General features: G+C 34.1%; 1 pseudogene; it reads right to left on the bottom strand.

Annotated features, from left to right (window-relative positions):
* Positions 1-7,022: 7,022 nt before the first annotated feature.
* On the bottom strand, positions 7,023-9,845 carry LOC139704623 (olfactory receptor 4F21-like; annotated as a pseudogene).
* Between the last annotated feature and the right edge of the window lie 7,611 nt (positions 9,846-17,456).

Here is a 17,456-nt window from a genome sequence, read left to right as displayed (position 1 = left end):
AGCAAATTAATTTTAGAAAAGTAATGACATTCTTAAAATTTACAAGAAAGACAAAAAGTGGAGAATAATGTAGGCAAGTGTATTAGGAAAATAAGAATGCATAGTTAATTACATGTATATTTATATATGTAAAATTAAGTAACACAATTTCATTGCTCAGGGGAAGCACAACTACTCTTACATGAAAGTTCTCCTGTTGACCTATAGAAGTCACTGTGAGTAGTACCGAGACCCTTAAATCATTCTACCATATAAATGTGCTTCTATCCTCATGTGTCTTTGTTCTAAGTGGGAGATTGGGATACCCAACAGAATAGCCTATTAAGATGAATAAAGGAGGATCTAGGCAGAAATAAAGTTTTAGAGAGTTGCCAGACAGGTACAGTGCATACTGTGATTTGAAGGCTATCACCTTGGACGTGGTTCATGAATTTTCTTAGAACCAGAAGGCTTTTGTGTTAACAGTGGATCAGAAGCTAGGAATGTTGAGTTCATGAGGCCAAGAAGTAGCAGAGAAAGTAGAGACCAATAATTGAAGAGTATTTCAGCTGAGATTGATTTAATTTTGAGTTAGATTAATCCTGCAAAAGGATTTCAAAACTTGAAAAGATAGAGAAATTTAACTGAAAAGAGGAAAGCAAAATGAAAAGGGAACTTCTTTAATCATATGACCATTGATTGAATGTACAAGGAAAGCCCAAGCCCCATTTGTTAAAGTATTCATCTTGCAATTTTTAAAAAAAAATTTGTTGGGTCCATGATTTTATAGCAGTAACAGACACAACTCTTGCTCTCGTGGAACTTAAAATATAATGAGGAAGACATATTTTTAGTAAGAAATTAAGATTAATGTTACAAAAGTGATTATAGTGAGTGCTAGAGTAATACACAATGAGAATAGCTCACCTGAACTCAGGTTTAGGGAAGCCTTCCCTAGTAAAATGATGAAACTGTTGATCTGAAGAATGAAGAGGTGTCAATAGGCAAAACAGGAGGACAGATGTTTCCTATAGAATTATTAGTCTGTATAAGCCTCAGAGAAGAGAGTTTGAAGTTTTTGAGCAAGTAAGGGAAAATCTAAGTTGCTCTGTAATTGCAGGGAGACTGTATGTTGTTCTCTGAAGCTGGAAAATGGGGATGAAAGCTGAGTCTATAAACTCCTGAAAAGGAGTTTGTATTTTGATATAAGCATGTTAAGGGTCTTTAGCAAAAGGCTCATATGCTTCGGTTTAAAAAGTCTCTAATTACTTCAGTGTTGATAATGGAAATTTAGGAAAACAAGATTGAAAGCAGGAAGACTTTAGAGATTATAATATTCTTTTCCACAAATGACATGTGAAATTTTAGACAAGAATGGCAGTATTGCAGATGAACACAAGGAGACCTATTTAAGGGATGTTCAGAAAGTAGATTTAATAGGATTTGATGATTTATTGACTAATTAGCATTCAGCGGGATCCATCATTATTTCCAGATTTTGGTTTGTGCAACTAGGTAAAATTTGGTGCCACTTATTGTGATGGGAGAAACTGAAAGAAGAGCAGGCTTGAGAAGGAGATGGCTAATTTAGTTTTATTCCTGTTGAGTGGAAGGTGCCTATGAGACATCCAGGTAAGTAGGTACTTAGATTTGTGGATTAAGAACCCAAGAAATAGAAACCTGTTTGGGAGCTCCTAGTGTTCAGGTGGTAATTAAAGTCATGGGAATGGATAAACACCTAGGGACAGATTACAAGTAAAAACAGGCCAAAGATGAAATTCTGAGAAATATCAGAATTGGTAGTGGACCAGATAAAGGAAACTCCACAAAGGACACTGGGAAGGAATTGCCAGTGAAAAACCAGAAGACTGTTGTTCCAGAAGACTGGTAGAGTACTGATGGAGGGGAATGTAAGCAATGATTAAGAGATGAAAGTACCATACATGTAAATAAGGAAAAAAAGTAGAAAGAGTTATAATTGATTTATTTACACAGAAAAAAACCCAGAGATTATTTTTGGATGTTTCCTGGAAAATCAGTATAAAATAACATAGTATTTGTTTTTTTTTTAATTGAGTAATTTTCATTGACAAAGTAATAGAAACAATATATGAAAAAAGCATGCATAACTTCAATAAAGTTTTTATTCCAAATGTAGAAATTCTAAATTAAAACTGAATATGTCTCACCATTTTTGGTTTCATTTTGCTCCAAAATGTCAACCACAGATATAAAACTACAAGGAACAGGAAATCACAGAAAAGGAAATCGGGACCTCCAATATAAGGGTCACATACTTGGGTGATTATTTGACTGTAAATATTTTTAGAATAAACTGGGATGATTGAATATTGGAAGTTTCTAATTTTAAGAATAGGAGGGAGAAAAATATTGCAAAAACACTTTTTCTACCTAAAGTGTTGATAAAGAATTCATTCTTTATCTGTAATCACTCAAATATGAACACAAATATGGAATGCATCCAAAACAACAAAGTTCAAGATGAAATAAATCTGAATTCAAGGTGTTATATAGATAATATATGGTTGATTTTCCTCTTATCCTATTTTAAACTAAAGTTAAAATAGAAATTTAAAAATGTTTTGCTGGTTTATAATTTATTTACTCTCACATGTTATATATTTGGTTCATAAGCTTATTATAAGATATATTAGTTTCAGGTATTTATTACCAACTAAAAGTAATTACAATTAGTATGTTCCAGAAAATGTTATCAGGAAAATGATGTGTAAATATCAATTTTAATCTAGCAAATCAGCTGTTTTATCTTCCTATCACTCTTCTCAATGAAAATATACAAAATTATCCTCTGTGATTGGCAAATTGAAGTCACCTTTGACTTAAAAATCAATTTCTATAGGTGGACCTTTGACGAACTATCTCCCCATATAGTGGTTCTTATCATACTAATGAAAATAGTCACATGGTTCTCACTGTTCTTGGTGAAACTGAATAACCTTGTACTCTAGATTTTTAAGAGATGGGTAATAGCAATGTCCAAAATGAATACTTATCTTGAACTATTAGGGATGTCTCCACATAGAGAAATATTCACGGTATAAAAACCAAATCACTAATGTGATGTGAACTGACAATGTGGTAAATGCTCTGGTGAAGTCTCCTGAAGAATGTGTCCAGATGGTGATCAAAATGAAGACATAGCTTATAATTAAAAATAAGAAGGTAGCCATGGATATAAGCCCATTGTTAGCAGTGATACAAACACTGCCTGTAAATGTCTACATAAGCAAGTTTTATGGCCCAAGAAAAATCACAGTAAAATATCATCTTCCTTTTAGATTCACAAAAGGGAAAGTTTATGGCAAAACCAAACAGATATACAGTATGGATTATCCCCAATGTCCATGTTGATGCTACAAAAGATACACACATTTTGGGGCTCATGATGAAAGGGATTACAGTTTGTAGTATCCCAGTCATGCCATAGGCATTGCACAATACCATGTCAACTCCATGATATAAGTTAAAAATATCTGTATTATGAATTTGGGAAAAGAAATGATATTATAATCAATGAAAAGATCAGAGATCTTTTTGAAGAATGTCATTGATATTTTGATAGGGATTGCATTGAATTTATAAATCACTTTGGTAATAGATACACTTGAACCATGTTGATTCTTCCAATCTTTGAACGCAGGATATCTTGCAAAGTTTTGTGTTCTCTTCAATTTCTTTCATCATTTTTTGATAATTTATATTGTAGAGATCTTTTAATTATTTTGTTGAATGGTATTGATTATTTTTTTAAATAATCAATACCATTCAATACCATTTATTTGTAGATGGACACAATACCTTTATTTTTTTTATTCATTTTTATGTGGTGCTGAGGATCAAACTCAGGGCCTCACATGTGCTCGGCAAATGCTCTACCACTGAGCCACAACCCCAGCCCCTGGTATTGATTGCTTGATTTCCACATCAAGTAATTTGCTATTGACATATAGCCACACTTTTAATTTTTGTATGTTGATTTTGTATTCTTTGCTGAATTCATTTATTAGGTCCCTTAGTCTTTGGGTGAAGTTTTTAAGGTTTAATATATAAGATCATGTCATCTACAAATTGTGGTGACTTGACTTCTTTTCCAATTCGGATGCCTGCTTTATTTCTTTCTCTTGTATGACTTTTCTGGCTAGGGTTATGTTGAATGAGTGGTAAAAGTTGGTATGCTTATCTTTTTCTATATCTCAGAGAGAATGCTTTCAACTTTTCACCACTCAGTGTAATGTTAGGTGTTGTCTTTCTATAAATGTCCTTTATTATGTGGAGATACATTCCATACCTAATTTGTTCAGTGTTTTTCATTATGAAGGGATGTTAAATTTTTATTGAATGCCTTTTCTGTAGTAATAACTGTATTGTTTTGCCATTCATTCTGTTGATATGGTTTACTAATTTATGTGATCCAACCATTCTTGCATTCCTGGTATGAATCCAATTTGATCATGGTTAATAATCTGTTTAATGTGCTGTTGGATTAAGTTTTCTATTTGTTGAAGATTTTTGCAAGTATGTTCATGAAGGATATTGGGTTGTAGTTTTCTTTCTTTTCCCCTCCCTCCCTCCCTCCCTCCCTCCCTCTTCCTTCCTTCCTTCCTCCTTCTCTCTCTCTCTCTCTGTCTCTCTCTCTCTCTCTCTCTCTCTCTTTCTTTCATTTCCTGGTCTGGTATTAGGGGAATACTGGCTTCATAGGATGTTTTTGGTTTTGGAAGAATTCATTCCTCTTTCACGTTTTGGAGTAACTTAAGAAAAATTGGTATTTGTTCTAATTAAAATGTTGGTAGAATTGAGTAGTGAGTTCATCTGATTCTGAGATTTTCTTTGATGGGAAACTTTTTATTATTGATTCAGTCTTATTTATTATTATTGGTCTATTAAAGTTTTTTTATTTTCTTTATGATTCAATCTGAGTAAAGTATGTGTCTGGGAATTTTCTCATCTTTTCTAGATTATCAGATATGTTGGCATATTGTTGTTCATAATAATTTCTAATGATCTTTTGTATTTCTGTGGTGTCAGTTAAAATGTGTTCCTTTTTATTTCTAATTTTATTTATTTGATTATTCTCTGTTCTTTTCTTTATCTAGCTAAAAGATTGTGTTTTTTGTTTATTTATCAATTCTTTTTTTGTTTCTTTGTATTTTTTAAGATCTTTATTCTGCTCTGATATTTATTACTTCTTTCCTTATACTAATTTTGGGTTTAGTTCATTCTTGTTTTCTAGTTCTTTGATAACAGTGATATGTTCTTTATTTGAAATCTTTTTTATACATTTTTTAAGAGAGAGAGAGAGAGACAGAGAGAGAGAGAGAATTTTTTTTAATATTTATTTTTTAGTTTTTGGCAGACACAACATCTTTGTTTGTATGTGGTGCTGAGGATCGAACCCGGGCCACACGCATGCCAAGCGAGTGTGCTACCGCTTGGGCCACATCCTCAGGCCCTATTTGAAATCTTTATACTTGTTTTTGATATGAGCAATGATTACTCTAAAAAGTACTATTTTTGTTGTTTTGCTATGTTATGTCTCCATTTTAACTTTTTTCTGGAGTTTTTAAATCTCTTTCTTCATTCATTCCTTGATCTTTTGGTTTTTCAGAAGTAAATTGTTTAATTTTAATGAATTTGTGGTTTCCAATGTGTTTCTTATTATTGATCCCCAGTTGTATTGCTTTGTTGTCAGAAAAGAAATTATTGAGACTTCTTTTGTGGCCTATCATGTGATCTATTTTGTATATGTTAATGAAAAGAATGTGTATTCAGCAGCTGTTGAATGAAATATTTGAATTTTCTATTTTTCCCCTAAGGAATTCTAATTTCTGTGCTTCCCCAGGGACAGTTTCTGTTAATTCCTCCTGCTAATGGGCTACTTATACTACAGCTATTGTTATAGTAACAATATAATATATTATATGCAGTAATGAAAGTATTCTATAACAAGTGCTATGTACTAGAATATACCCTTCATAAAGATAGTTTATTCATAACATCAGGAAGAGTGCTTGGTACACAGAAGATCATTAAAGGTGAAATTTATAAATTTTGCATAATTTTAAAAAGGTATTTCATGATGAAATTTCAAGTATTTTGGGCCAATTAATTTACTTTGGAATATACACATCCAATTTGTGTTTGTGTAAAAAAATCCAACTTTTTATTTGTTCAAAAGTTAATTATCTTTCACAGTATATGAATTTATTCTCTTTTGTTTTGAAAATATACCTCACTCAGGAGACAAAATTTATCTCTCTTTCTAGGAGTTCGTTATTATTATAATCATTGTTTCTTTATTGAGCATGATTTAAGGGCCCACCGATGAGCATACATTCAGTAGTACAGAATTTCCTTCCTAATTGCTAGATTCATTTTTGAGTGTCATATTTCTTTTCTCCATTCCATAGCATAGGAGTTAACTTTTCTATTTTATGTGTTTAAGAAAGGCAAAATAGCAATCAATCTAGAACTTTGCTAGGAGTTATAGAGTGATTTTTGTTCATGATATTTGTTCTTATAATTAGTTTTTATGTGTGGGTCAGTTTTAAAACTTCTGCACAACTAAGAATTGCCATTTAAAAAGAATACTGGTAATTACAATTTGATATGCTATATAATTGGTACATTAGTTGGAAAAAAGCAGGATGAATGACAATTACTTATTAATGTTTCTCACCTTGTTTTATTTCAGGAGGAGTGTTGGACTACATGGTTGATAATCTGACTCTTTCACTTCAGTGCCTGCATGATGGACTCATGAATGAAGGAGGTGTGAGTGGCAGAGATGAGATCTTTTCATAAGTTCTTGGTCATGGTCTTTTCTCATTAAAAGAGCTGAGCTATAGCCATTGTTGAAAGAGACATGGTCAACAAAACATGGAATAAGGCCTCTTATTTTGGGTTATGTTAGCAAAGGAAACAATAAATGAGTTTTTGTCAGGTGATGGGGGTGGGTAGAAGGCCAGACAGAGAATTATGTGTGTAATGAAAAACAAAAATATTCAGTGTGATGTGAGCTAATAAAGTGACAAAAGTTTTGCATAGTTACCCGAGGAACATTCCCAGATAGTGAGCAAAATAAAGACATGGGAAAGGAGAAGCAGGATGAAGGTGTCCATGGTCGTGAAGCCACTGTTGGCTGCAACAACAAACTTACACTTGACCCCATCTATGAATTAAAGTTGTAAGATCTTGAAAAAAATCACAATAAAACTATTTTATTAAGCAATCTTGTAGCAAAACCAAATTGAAGCAAAGACTGGGTCACCCTTCTCACCTAGCCAGTGATTACAAATGAAACATATTTTAGGATTCATGATTTTCAAGTAACGGAGAGGCTTACATATTGATACCCATCTGTCAAATGCCATGACTATGAGTTACATCATCTTCATGTCTCCCCAGACATGGATGAAGCATGTCTGTGTTATGTGACCTTGGAAAGAAATCACTTTGTATTCATTTGAAAGGGTTATGATTTCTTGGGGGATAGTAGTAGAGGAAAGGCACCCATCAGTGAGGGACAGGTTGGTCAGCAGGAAGTACATGCGGGACTCTAAATGAGAGTCAAAAATTACCCAAAGCAAATGAAAAGGTATCCTAGGATGAACCATAAGTAGAGAAAAGAACAAAGAAAAATGAGAAAAAAGCTTTGTTTCCCTAGAACAACTGAGTTCAGTGATCATAGAATCATTTAGTCAACCCACATATTGGGACAGAAAAGTGGATTTTTGAGTGATCTGAGGAGAAAAATTAAAAAAAAAACATAAGCATCATTGGAACAGACATAGATAACCTATTTAGCCTGGTAATTAAATTAGATATATTTGGGGATGGAAAAATGAAGAATATTGAAGAAACAAAATCAGCAATAAATTTATCATGTAAAGGAGGAATAGTCAGGGGGAAAATGTGACAAAATTTTGCAGATGAAGTCAAAGGGGGTACTTTTGTTTTCATCTCAGAATTAAAGTAATTTTTCTTTCTCTAAAGGATTTCAGAATAATTTTCTTTATCACTACTTCCCTTGGTGTTTTCCCACCAAACTAAATACTATCTTTTCTATCATACCATTGTTAATACTTTCATATTACAGATGCCCCCTGACTTATGATGTGGTATCTCCAGATAAGCCATTATAAGTTGAAAATATCATGTTGAAAATGCACTTACTATGCACAACCTATCAAACACCATGTAGTTTAGAAATACAGTATACTGTAAAGTATCACTTGTTTTCCATTGTGTTTGTATGGCTGGCTGGGATATGTGGCTCCCTGCTACTGCCCAGTATCTGAAGACAGTATCATACCATGTATTGCTAGCCCAGTAAAAATGAAAAAAAAAATTGAAGTGTTGTTTCTACTAAATTCATATCACTTTTCCACTACCATGAATCAAAAAAAATTATAGTTGAATTCTCATAAGTCTTGACCATCTGTAATTGTATAGTTGCTTACCTGCACTATCTTAGCCCATTAATAGTCTCTGACTTCATTAGGCTTGTATACACATCCCATTGCTCCCTACCTTGGACATTTAAGATTTAAATGGAACTCAGGTACTTGGTTCATGACATGATATTACATGTTATCATGACCATTTTTAAAATTTTTATTATTAGTTGTTCAAAACATTACATAGTTCTTGACATATCATATTTCATACATTTGATTCAAGTGGGTTATGAACTCCCATTTTTACCCTGTATACAGATTGCAGAATCACATCGGTTACACTTCCACTTTTTTACATATTGCCATACTAGTGTCTGTTGTGTTCTGACCATTTTAAGTTTATAGATTAATTAATGATGAATTAAAATAAAATATTGGAATCCAGGTGGAGTGGTTATGTGTTTGTAGTCCCAGGTATTTGAGAGGGCAGAATCAATGGAGCCCAGAAGGTCAAAGTAAGCCTAGGCACAATAGTAAAACTGAGGGTGGGGGAGAAGAATTTAATAACATTGTCATTTTGTGCCTCCTATCTACATTTAACACATTGAGTTAAGAACATTATCTGTTTTAAATGTCCTAATGAATCCATAAGATGAATTTGGTTTTATTATCCCTGTTTTACAAAAGAAGAAACTGAGCCTCAGATGAATGAAGTGGCAGAGCCAGGACTAGGATCCTGACCTGAAGGACTTTAGAATCCCTGATGCTTACCGTGGCACTGTGTTCTTCAAGGTCAGCACCTCCAAGTAGTCTGTTGATCTCCTCAAGGATCTGGATTAATTAATTAACCTTTTTTTTCCTTCTTCACCATCAATTTTTCACTTTGCCTGACACAATGCACAGAGAATTTCCTCTCTTTTGAAAATCAAGTATATAAAGAATGAGGGTGGGATAGGAATTAATTCTGATTTTATTCTACCCTTAAATCCTTAAAGGCAAATAAAGTATTTATTACATTTATTGATTAAACCCAAACAACCTAGGTTCTATTCCAGAAAATCATTTTGGAGAAGTTATTGAGGATACAGCATCATCACATATAAGATATTGCATACAATGATAACTTTTCAGTCATACTTCTTAATTACTAATTTTTAAAATTTCATATTGTCTTTTATTTTATTTATTCTAATTTGTTGTATATGACAGAAGGATGCAGTTTAATTCATATTACACATAAAGAACAGAATGTTTCATGTCTCAGGTTGTAGACAAAGTAGAGTCACACCATTTGTATTTTCATACATGTACTTAGGGTAATGTCCTATTCATTTCATTATCTTTTCTACCTCAATTCCCCTTTCCCTTCTGCTCCCTTCCCTTTGCCCTATCTAAAGTACCTCTACTCCTCCCATGCTCCCTCACCATCCCCACTATGGATCAGCATCCTCATATTAGAGAAAACATTCAGCATTTGGTTTTGGGGATTGGCTTACTTCACTTAGCATTATATTCTCCAACTCCATCCATTTACCTGAAAATGCCATGATTTTATTCTCTTTTAATGATGAATAATATTCCATTGTCTACATATACCACAGTTTCTTTATCCATTCATCTACAGAAGGGCATCTAGATTGGTTTCATGGTTTGGCTATTGTGAATTGTGCTGCTATAAACATCGATGTGGCTGTGTCCCTGTAATATGCTGTTTTTAAGTCCTTTGGGTATAAACTGAGGAGTGGGATAGCTGGGCCAAATGGTGGCTCCATCCCAAGTTTTCCAAGGAATCTCCATACTACTTTCCATATTGGTTTCACCAATTTGCAGTCCCACCAACAAATATATATGAGTGTGTCTTTTTTCCCCACAACCTCACCAACACTTATTTTTGTTTGTATTCTTAATAGCTGCCATTCTGACTGGAGTGAGATGGAATATTAGACTAGTTTTGGTTTGCATTTCTCTAATTGCTAGAGATGTTGAAGGTTTTTTTCATATATTTGTTGATTATATATCATCTTCTGAGAAGTGTCTGTTCAGTTACTTGGCCAATTTATTGATTGGGTTATTTGTCTTTTTGGTGTTAAGATTTTTGAGTTCTTTATATATCCTGGAGATTAGTGCTCTATCTGATGTGCATGTGGTAAAAATTTGTTTCCAAAATGTAGGCTCTATATTCACCTCACTGATTGTTTCTTTTACTGAGAAGAAGCTTTTTAGTTTGAATCCATCCCATTTATTGATTCTTGATTTTATTTTTTGTACTATAGGAATCTTAAGGAATTCCGGGCCTAATCCCACATGATGAAGATTGGGGCTACTTTTTCTTCTTAGACTCAGGGTCTCTGGTTTAATTTCTAGGTCCTTAATCCACTTTGAGTGAGTTTTGTGCATGGTGAGAGATAGGAGTTTAATTTAATTTTGTTGCATATGGATTTTCATTTTTCTATTTTTGTTGAAGAGGCTATCTTTTCTCCAATATATGTTTTTGGTTCCTTTGTCTAATATAATATAACAGTATTTGTGTGGGTTTGTCTCTGTGTTCTCTATTCTGTACCTTTGGTCTACAAGTCTATTTTGTTACAATTGCTCTGTATTATAGTTTAAGGTCTGATATTGTGATGTCATCTACTTTACTCTTCTTGCTAAGGATTGCTATAGCTGTTCTGGGTCTCTCCTTTTTCCAGATAAATTTAATGGCTGCTTTTTTTTATTTCTATGAGGAATGTCATTGGAATATTGATTGGAATTGCATTAAATCTGTATAGTGCTTTTGGTTGTATGGTCATTTTGACAATATTAATTCTGCCTATCCAAGAACAAGAGAGATCTTTCCATCTTCTAAGGTCTTCTTTAATTTCTTTCTTTAGCATTCTGTAGTTTTCATTGTAGAGGTCTTTCACCCCTTTTGTTAAGTTGACTTCCAAGTATTTTATTTTATGTTTTTGAAGCTATTGTAAATGGGGTAATTTTTCTAGTTTCTCTTTCAGAGGGTTTATCACTAATGTACAGAAATGCCTTTGCTTTATGGGTGTTGACTTTATATCCTGCTACTTTGCTGAATTCATTTATTAGTTCTAGAAATTTTCTGGTGGATTTTTTTGGGGGGCTTCTATGTATAGAATCTTGTCATCAGCAAATAGTGCTAATTAGAGTTTTTCTTTTTCTATACATATTCCTTTAATTTCTTTCTTCTGTCTAATTGCTCTGGCTAGATATCAAGAACTATGTTAAATAGAAGTGGTGAAAGAGGGCCTTCCTGTCTTGTTCCAGTTATTATAGGGAATGCTTTAAATTTTTCTCAATTTAAAGTGATGTTGGCCTGAGGCTTAGCATACATAGCTTTTACAACGTTGAGATATATTTCTGTTATTTCTAGGTTTTTCTAGTGTTTTGAACATGAAGGGATGCTGTATTTTGTCAAATGCTTTTTCTGCATTGAATCATTCTTATCTTTAAGTCCATTGATGTGATGAATTCCAATTAAATTGATTTCCATATGTTGTACCAACCTTGCATCCCTGGGATGAACCCCACTCTATAATGGTGCACTATTTTTACATGTTTTTTAAAATTTGATTTGGCAGGATTTTATTGAGAATTTTTCATCTATGTTTATTAGAGATATTGGTCTGAAGTTTTCTTTCTTTGATGTGTCTTTGTCTGGTTTTGAAATTAGGGTGATATTGGCCTCATATAATTAGTTTGGAAGTGTTCCCTGTTTTTCTATTTCACAAAATAACTCGAGGAGTATTGGTATTAGTTCTTTTTTAAAGGTCTTGTGGAACTCAGCTGTGTATCCATCTGGTCCTGGGCTTTTTTTCATTGGTAGGCTTCTCATGGCTATTTCATTGCTTGAAATTGATGTGTTTAACTTGTGTATATCATCCTGATTCAGTTTGGGTAAATCATATGACTCAAGAGACTTGTTGATGCCTTCAATATTTTCTGTTTTATTGGAGTACAAATTTTCAACATAATTTCTAATTGTCTTCTGTATTTCTCTAGTGTCTGTTGTGATATTTCCTTTTTCATCATGGGTGTTAATAATTTGAGCTTTTTCTCTCTTCTTTTTGTTAACATGGCTAAGAGTTTATCAATTTTATTTATTTTTTCAAAGAACCAACTCTTCGTTTTGTCAATTTTTCAATTGTTTCTTTTGTTTCAATTTTATTGATTTCAGCTCTGATTTTAGTTATTTCCTGTCTTCTACTGCTTTTGGTTTTGATTCGTTCTTCTTTTTGTAGGGCTTTGAGATATAATGTTAGTTCATTTATTTGTTGACTTTTTCTTCTTTTAAGGAATGAACTCCATGCAATGAACTTTCCTTTTACTACCATCTTCATAGTGTCTCAGATATTTTGATATGTTTTGTCAGTGTTCTCATTTACCTCTATGAATTTTAAAATCTCCTCCTTGATGCCTTTGCAACCCATTGTTCATTCAGTAGCATATTATTTAGTCTCCAGTTGTTGGTTAACTCTATTTTTTATTTTATCATTGATTTCTAACTTCATTCCATTATGATCTGATAAAATGCAGGGTAATATCTCTACTTGTTTGTATTTGCTAAGAGTGGCTTTGTGGCATAATATGTGGTCTATTTGAGAGAAGGATCCATGTGCTGCTGAGAAGAAATTGTATTTGTTCATTTTTGGATGAAATATTCTATATATGTCAGTTAACTCTAAGTTATTGATTGTATTATTGAGTTCTATAGTTTATTTGTTCAGTTTCTGTTTGGAAGATCTATCTAGTGGTGAAAGAGCTGTGTTAAAGTCACCCAGAATTATTATGTTGTGGTCTATTTGACTCTTAAACTTGAGAAGAGTTTGATGAATGTAGACACTCCATTGTTTCGAGCATATATATTTTTAACTGTTATATCTTGTTGGTGTATGGTTCCCTTGAGCAGTATGAAATGTTCTTTATCCTTTTTGATTAACTTTGGCTTGAAGTCTACTTTACTTGATATGAGGGTTGAAACCCTTGCTTGTTTCTGAATTCCATGTGAGTGTTATGTTTTTTCCTAACCTTTTACCCTCTGTCTGTGGATGTTTTTTCCTATGAGATAAGTCTCTTCAAGGCAGCACATTGTTGGGTCTTTTTGTTCTTTTAAATTCAATCTGCCAGAATATATCTTTTGATTGGTGAGTTTAGGACATTAACATTTATTATTATTATAGTAACATGATTAGTATTCCCAGTCATTTTTGTTATTTAACCTGACTTGGTTTCTCCCTTTGTTTAGTTTTTATTTTCGTGTAATACCTCCCTTTGCTGATTTTCATTGTTTTTCATTTCCTCTTCATGGAATATTTTGCCAAGAATGTTCTGTAGTGCAAGTTTGTAGGTGTAATTTTTTAAAAAACTTTTGTTCATCATGGAAGGTTTTTATTTCATCATAAAATCTAAAGCTTAATTTTGCTGGATATAAGATTCTTGATTGGCATCAATTTTCTTTCAGAGGTTGGTATATGTTGTTCCAGGATCTTCTAGCTTTCAGGGTCTGGCTTGAAAGATCTGCAGATATTCTAATTGGTTTCCTACTATATGTAATCTGATTTATTTCTCTCATGGCTTTTAAGATATTCTTCTTTTTCTGTATGCTAGGCATTCTCATTATAATATGCCTTGGTGTGGATCTGTTGTGATTTTGTACATTTGGTGTCCTGTAAGTCTCTTGTATTTGATTTTTCTATTCATTCTTTATGTTTGGAAATTTTTCTTATATTATTTCATTGGGTAGATTTTTCATTCCTTTGGTTTGGAACTTTATGCCATCCTTGATCCAACAAACTCTTAAATTTGTTCTGTTTATGTTATCCCATAATTCTTAAATGTTCTGTTCATTGTTCTTACCATCTTCACTGTGTGGTCAACATTCTTTTCAACATTATATATTTTGTCTTCTTTGTCTGAGGTTTTGTATTCCAAGTGATTTAATCTGTTGGTGATGCTTTTAATTTGGTTTATTATTTCTTTCATTTCAAGGATTTCTGTTTTTTTAGAACCTCTATCTCCTTATTTAAATAATTTCTTGCTTCCTGTGTTTGCTTATGGAGCTCTTTATTAAAATAGTCTTTTGCTGCTTGTATTTGCTCTCTTACATCATCCTTTAATTCAGAGAACATTTTAATTATGTACATCCTGAACTCCTTCTTTGTTATTTTTTCTGCTGTACTGGCCATGGATTCTAATAATGTGGCATCTTGATTTGTGTGGGGGCACTGTTTTTCCTTAATTTTTTTTTCATGTTGTTCATGTGTTTTCCCTTCTAACACTGAAGATCCAAGTCATTACTATTTTTACCCTATAGGCTTATAAAGCCCTGTAGGGTTCCAATATCTCTCCTGCCCAGCCAGTGTCCCAAGCTGGGATTTTGTTCATGGTTGGCAAAGGTGAGACTTACACAGTCAAGGATAAGAAATAAAGAATGTCCATGCACTTCTGCCCTTTTCAGTGTTTTTATTTACTCAAATCATTCAAGGCAATTGTACTCTATAGGTTCTTAATCAATAAAATGACACTCCTTAATGCTGGGCACCGCAATAGAGATATTCAATCCAAGCAAACAATTCTAAGTTAATTCTAAGCAATGTAAACACACTTAATCATGACAGACTTATTACAGACATTACCTCTGCATGCTAAGTTCAAGTGCCAGATCCAGAGTCTCATGTCTTAGACCTTAAGTCCAGCAGATGCAGATTCACTCAGACTGCAGTGATCAGGTCAGGAACCAATGTAGGATTCTCCTGATGAGGAGTTGATGGCAGGTTGAGGAGGGTTGTAAGGAGACATTGCCATTCTCACCATAGTTAAGAGGCTGCTGTAGAGTTTGAGAGTGGTGAGCATGATGCAGAGGAGAAGGCAGATGATGAGGAGAATTGGGGTGTCAGTCTAGGTTCTCATCAGGCTCTCCAGCATGAGTGCATCAGTATCAGCTGGTTGTAATGTCTGTTCATTTGCTCCATCATTTATACTACATTTTGGACTTCTGCTCGCCCTCTAGGTCTCTCTTAGCTGTTACCAGGTTTCTTAGTGACATCTTACATCTTACAGAGGATATATGTTCTGATGGTCTCTGCCCTGATATTATAACTCTAACTCTTATCAGGGTGAAGGCAAATGACATGTGACTTTACCCTGACTCTTATCAGGGTTGTGGAAAGTGACTTGTTTTTATTAGTCTATGCCTGATTGACATATTGAGGGCTCTGTAGACTTGTGCCTGGTGGGCTCTGTAGACTTGTGCCTGGTGGGCTCTGTAGACTTGTGCCTGGTGGGACTGAATGGAGTTAAAATGGAGTTGCTTAGGCTAAGACCATCCTTACAGTTAGGCTAGGGTCATCCTTACAGAGTTGCCCACTAAAGATGGCGACAAAGGTGTCCCAAGATGGAGGCAGCTGCTTTCAGCGATGAGGTATCCGTTTGGGCGGGGCTGGGTGTTGAGCGACTTGTTCAAAGATGCAGCTCGGTGGCATGCTGTGTTGTGGCTGTTAGCTGTCTCCAGACCCAGTGCAGGTTCAGTGGGTGTTGGCAGGACTGTCTTGAGCCTGCCTGTGCTCCATGCTGGGTCCCAGATTTGATACTGTTGATCATTTTTTTTAATATGGCAATTTCTTCTGCCATTGGCTGCTATGTTGTGTATCCCATAACCTTTTCATCACCATTTCCAATTAACAGAATACCTATCTGTTTAGGCATTTGGTAGAGAGCTCTCAGTTTGGGGGAGAGCCTTATCTTAATCCCAGGATGAAACATGAAAAAATAATTTCATGTGGTCATGGATTAGTTTAAGAAAAGCATATAACCTAGACAGTATTCAGGAGATATAGAATAATGTCTTTTGTGAAGGATTTCTTATTTAGATTCTTTAAGAAGTGCCATTTGAAGAAGAGTCTTTTCCTGGCCCATTTATTCCTGCACCCGTATTAATGTGATGTCTAATGGTGTAACAACCATGAACTCTAAGAGCCCTTGTGTTAAAGATGATAATGTGAAAAGATAGCAAGAGAACCTTAGGTTTCAGAAGTCTCACTGAAGTCTAAAAAGGTGTACCTTCTGAAATCTCTAACTTGAGAAAATTTTTTTTTCAATTTGCTTATAAGATTGTACATAAGATAGTGCTGCTTGCAGCTATATTTGTAATATTCGTACAGCAGCACTTTTTAATTTTTCATCTACATCAATGAATTTATCTTTCAAATACAGATTCATTTTCTCCTATTTAACCTTGATTGTTGAAGAAACTCAGAAGTCTTTTCTAAATAGTTTTTTCATTTCTAGTATGCTTTATTGATAAATGTGCTCCTTATTTGTTGAATACTTCTGTATCTTTATCTGTATCCCTGAAGTCCTCTAATATATCCAAATCTGTACTAGAGCACATAAATAGACACCCCACATGGATGTACAATGTTAGAATGCGCATGGCTGATAGTATTCTATCATCTGTTTAAATTCCTTAAGAAATTGCAAGACCATTGTCTTAGATTGCCCAATTCAGGAATTTATGTTGCACCCTTTGACCTCTTGGGTGGATAATTATATCTCCTGAATATATATTATGTTTGTTTCCTTCTATTTTCACTATCAATTCTTACTCTATGTTTAAGTACTTTTTAACGTGGATGGCCAAAAGCCTTCTGAATGGTCTATCAGCTATCTTACCTAAGTTCTGTCTATTCTATACTGTTTTCAGATCCATCTACCTAAATATCAAATATTTGGCTACCATTCCATTCTGCCATTCAGAGCTGTATTAACTGGGGCAAGATACAAAATGAGAGGCAATTCTGAGCTGACGTGGATCTGGGGCGAACAGTCTGTGCCTCTCAGAACACACACCGAGCCTGGATCAGCTGAATTCAAGCTCCCATTCGCCTGCATTTCGCAGACAAACCACTGTGACTCAGCACTAAATGATCCCGCTGAAACAACTGGTCGGCCCTTCTGAACCTGCGGAGGTTAATACCAACTGAGCCTTCATAGACAGTGGCCACAGGATTGAGACGGGGCTTGGGAGAGCCA

Source organism: Marmota flaviventris, chromosome 2 (assembly GCF_047511675.1).
Source record: "Marmota flaviventris isolate mMarFla1 chromosome 2, mMarFla1.hap1, whole genome shotgun sequence".
In the NCBI taxonomy this organism is placed as follows: domain Eukaryota; kingdom Metazoa; phylum Chordata; class Mammalia; order Rodentia; family Sciuridae; genus Marmota; species Marmota flaviventris.
Note: the sequence above shows the minus strand (reverse complement) of the source record. Positions and strands in the feature narration are given on the sequence as shown.